The sequence below is a fragment of the Leptonychotes weddellii genome, unplaced genomic scaffold, assembly GCF_054177405.1.
Source record: "Leptonychotes weddellii isolate Sample4059 unplaced genomic scaffold, ASM5417740v2 HiC_scaffold_2857, whole genome shotgun sequence".
In the NCBI taxonomy this organism is placed as follows: Eukaryota; Metazoa; Chordata; class Mammalia; order Carnivora; family Phocidae; genus Leptonychotes; species Leptonychotes weddellii.
Window position 1 is genome coordinate 8556 of NW_027880231.1, and position 4530 is coordinate 13085.

The window sequence follows — 4530 nt, forward strand, 5'->3', positions numbered from 1 at the left end:
TGTCAATATTTTTTCCCCTCCCAGGATGAAATCCTGAACAAACTGCACGGACTTTCAGGTGTTAAGAAAGATCCTCCTTAAAGGTTCAATCTCTCAACCAGTTGCAAGCCTTTTCTGCTGTCCTAATTCCTGCCAACCTCAGGCTGGAGAACTGTGGAGATGTGAACTGAGTTGGTGAGAGATGTCTTCCCCCTCCCCCTCCCCTGGAGTGGTCTGCTACTCTGCCTTCTCCTCCACTTGCAGTCAGGGCGAGAAGAGAGGTCACCTGAAGGTCGAGTTGTCACCTGGCTTTTGTGTCGTTTTAGTTGTTATTGTTGTTCATGCCCACTTGCTTTCTCTTCTCAACTGCTGTACATGAGTAGAGTATTTGAGGGAAATCAAGAAAGAAAGCAATTTTTAGGTCATTTCAAAGAGGGCTTGTGGGACTAAAACCAAGAGCTCTTAACGCTGTGACCAAATATTGGAATTCTCCATAGGATGTAGTAGTTACTCAATAGTGCTATTTTTTCCTGTGGAGATATAAGATAAAAAAAAAAAGAAAGAAAGAAAGCAATTTCTATTTGGGGGTTGAACCTTTCTACTAAGGTTCAACAGTTAGGTTTCAAGAAATAGATGGGGTTCTATAATACCTTCATAATCTACAAAAGTTCCTGCCAACCCACTTCCTCCCCCTTAGACCTACAATTCAAGTGAAAATAGTACACATGCTAGGAAAAACAGCTTAAGGAAAATCTCTAGGGCCCCATTCCAATCAGATTGTTGTGCATCAGCTTCTATAATATAGAAATTCTGGATCTGTCATTGAGATCAAACTAATTTTATTTAAGACTTGTATTATTTCCTATGGTAGCGATAAACAAATTACCACAAACTTGGTGGCTTAAAACAACACACGTTTATTCTCTTATAATTCTGGAAGTCAGAAGTTTCAAGTATTTTTTTTTATCAGCTAAAGCCAATGTGTTGGAGGTGACTTGCTTTCTCTGGAGGCTCTAGGGAAGAATCCACTCCTTGCCTCTTCCAGTTTCTGGAGGCTGCTGACATTCTTGGGCTTGGGGCTGTGTTACTCTGAGCTCTGCCTTGGTGATCACATTGCCCTCTCTTCTGTATGAAATCTCTCTCTACCTCCCTCTTATAAGGTGATCACATTGCCCTCTCTTCTGTATGAAATCTCTCTCTACCTCCCTCTTATAAGGATACTTGTGATCACATTTTGGGTCTACCCAGATTATCCAGGATAACTTCCCCATCTCAAGATCTGTAAATCACATCTGCAAAGACCCTTTTTCCGTATAAGAGAACATTGACAGGTTCCAGGGATTAGGACTTAGATATCTTTGGGGACCATTTTTCATCCTGCCGTAAACATCAAAGATAAGGTGAATACAGCTTATACCTAACTTTTTAACTCCTACTTCTGCTCAGAAGTTTTCTCCAAAATTAAATGTTACTTATGCTTCAGGGTCCAATTCAGAATCAATTAGTTATGAAAATACCCTTGGTCATCCTGGTCCACACTGATTGTGCCCTCCTGCATGATTCAGACCTCAGTTAAAATTCCAAACATTCACTATCTTTTCATGTTTAAGCAACTTACTGTATTTCTTCACCTGTAGAATAGGATAGTGTTATCATCCTCACTGGACTGTTTCAAGGATTAAAGGAGAAAACATAGACGGAGCCAAGAATTAAATCTAGAACATGATAAACACTCAATATATTTTAATCTTTTCCCTTCTATTGATCAAATACTGCCTCCCATTTCATAACTTTATAAGAATCAGTCTTTTTCTAGAAACTATTTCTTAGCGCTATACTTTTTAATATGTACTTCTTTATTTTCCCATTATGATGGCTTACTGTTGATATTAAAAATGTTGAGAACCACCTGATAAATATCAAAACATTACCTCCCCACAGAAGACTAATTCATATTTCATAAATAATGACCTAAATGGGAAATTCCACTTCGATTACAGCATTTTCTTACCTGCTTTGTTTTTAGCATAGGCTCGTTAAGAAAAAAAATATTCTAAGTTTTAAAATCTCAAATTGCTTAGGATATTACTTGGTTTAATCAAATACATCTCTGTGCATCTTGATTGATTTATTTCATTTTGAAATATTACTTTAAAATCATGAAAATATAATAATTCTCATTGCAGCTTCTTTGATATTTTATCAAATCCAATATCCGTCATCAGTCTGTGCAATATTTGATTTCTTTCATGATTTAGTTTTTCCTTTTTTAAGGACACATTTATTCTATCATCACATCGTATTGTCAGAGTGTCATAAGAAATATTGTTGAGAACTGACTGACCGAGTACTTCCTCAAGGATATTTAGTTATTCCACAGCAAGCTCTAGGCTTTAACATAAAATAGAGTTAATGATGGTTTTAAGGTAATTTGTTTATTAAAGTATAACATAATTTAGATAAACATGCATGTATCTTATGCATGTTGTTCAGAATTTAAAAAAAAACTGAAGGCATGTGTGTAGCCATCACCTAAACCAAAAAAAAGGACATTGCCAGCAAATCAAAATCCCCCCTTATGTCACCTCCAGATACTGTTCCCCTCCCCAAGGATGATACCTACTGACTTCTAAAGCCATAGCTTGGTTTTGTCTTTCTTCAGACTTTATTAAAATGAAATTGTATTTACTTTGTTGTTAATGTGTTTGATGTTTAACTGTTTTTGGCTATAGTTGTAATTAGTTCATTTTTTTGTTGTTGTTGTTGTTTTATTTTATTTTATTATTTTTTTATTATGCTATGTTAATCACCATACATTACATCACTAGCTTTTGATGTAGTGTTCCATGATTCATTTTTTGCATATAATACCCAGTGCTCCATGCAGAACGTGCCCTCCCCAGTACCCATCACCAGGCTAACCCATCCTCCCACTCCCCTCCCCTCTAGAACCCTCAGTTTGTTTCTCAGAGTCCATAGTCTCTCATGGTTCATCTCCCCCTCCGATTCCCCCCCTTTATTCTTCCCCTCCTGCTATCTTCTTTTTTTTTTTTTAACATATAACATATTATTTGTTTCAGAGGTACAGGTCTGTGATTCAACAGTCTTGCACACTTCACAGCGCTCACCATAGCACATACCCTCCCCAATGTCTATCACTCACATCCCATCCCTCCCACCCCCCACCACTCCAGCAACCCTCAGTTGTAATTAGTTCATTTTTATTGATTCTGAGAAACAAACTGAGGGTTCTAGAGGGGAGGGGGATGGGGGAATGAGTTAGCCTGGTGTTGGGTATTAAAGAGGGCACGTACTGAATGGAGTACTGAATTGCTGGGTATTAAGATATGCATATATTCAGCTGTAGGGGACACTGACAAACACCTTTCCAAAGAGGCAGTACGACTTTATATGCCATGCCGGCAATGTACACCACTTCAGGTTGCTACACATTGTCTGCAACATCCGCTATTGTTTGTCTGCCTTTTCATCTTAGCAATTCTGGTGAGGTAACAGAGATAGCACACCATGGTTTTAATTTGCATTTCATCAGTAAATACCAAATATGAATACCTTTTCCTATATTTTTTTGCCAATTGGATATACTTTTATGTGAATTGCTTGTTTGAGTGTTTTGCTTATTTTCCATTAGGCTTCCTGTTTTCCTTAGTGGCATGTGGTGTTCTTTATATAGTCTAGGTATGATTTTTGTGGGGCAAAGGTTTTATCAATATTTTCCTTTTCTATTCTATTAGTTTTGGCATTTGAGAAACAGAAGTTCCATATATCTTCGGGTTTTTTGTTTTGTTTTGTTTTAGTTTAAGGGTATTTGTGTCTTGTTTAGGAAAACTTGGACTACTCTAAACTCATGAACATGGCCATCTCTGTTTTCATCTAAAGTTAATGGTTTATGGGGTGCCTGGGTGGCTCAGTCAGTTAAGCATCTGCCTTCAGCTCAGGTCATGATCCCAGGGTCCTGGGATCAAGCCCCACATCAGGCTCCTTGCTCAGTGGGGAGTCTGCTTCTCCCTCTCCCTCTGCCTGCTGCTCCCCCTGCTTGTGCTCTCTTTCTCTCTTTCTGTCAAATAAATAAATAAAATCTAAAAAAAAAATTATTGGTTTACTTTTCTCACCTAAATCACAGTTTTGATTGATTTTTGTGACTTTGGCGAGTAAAGGTTAAGATTCCTTTTTTTCCCCTCAAATGAATAATCAACTGATATAGCATCATTTATTGACAAACCTATACCTTTCCCACTACACAGTACTGTTCCTTTTGTGATAAATTAGGGTGACATATATATATGTGTGTGTGTGTGATATATATATACACATACATATATATGTAAAAGTGTTTTTTAAAAACTATTTTTAGTGATTATCACATCTGTACAAAATACAAAGAACATTAAAGAAACTAGTACAATAAATCCATATTACCCATCACCCAGCTTCAAAAATTATCAACTCATGACCAATCACTTTTCATAATACACTAGCACCTACTTCCTCCCACAAATCCCAGATAGTATATCATTTTATCCATCAGTA

At 37.1% G+C, this 4530-nt stretch overlaps 1 non-coding gene across 1 annotated transcript; it reads left to right on the top strand.

Annotated features, from left to right (window-relative positions):
• Positions 1-398: 398 nt before the first annotated feature.
• Positions 399-525, top strand: LOC115939607 (small nucleolar RNA SNORA25). The gene has a single exon (XR_004074393.2). It is a non-coding gene; the product is annotated as a small nucleolar RNA SNORA25 (small nucleolar RNA).
• The last annotated feature ends 4005 nt before the right edge of the window (positions 526-4530 follow it).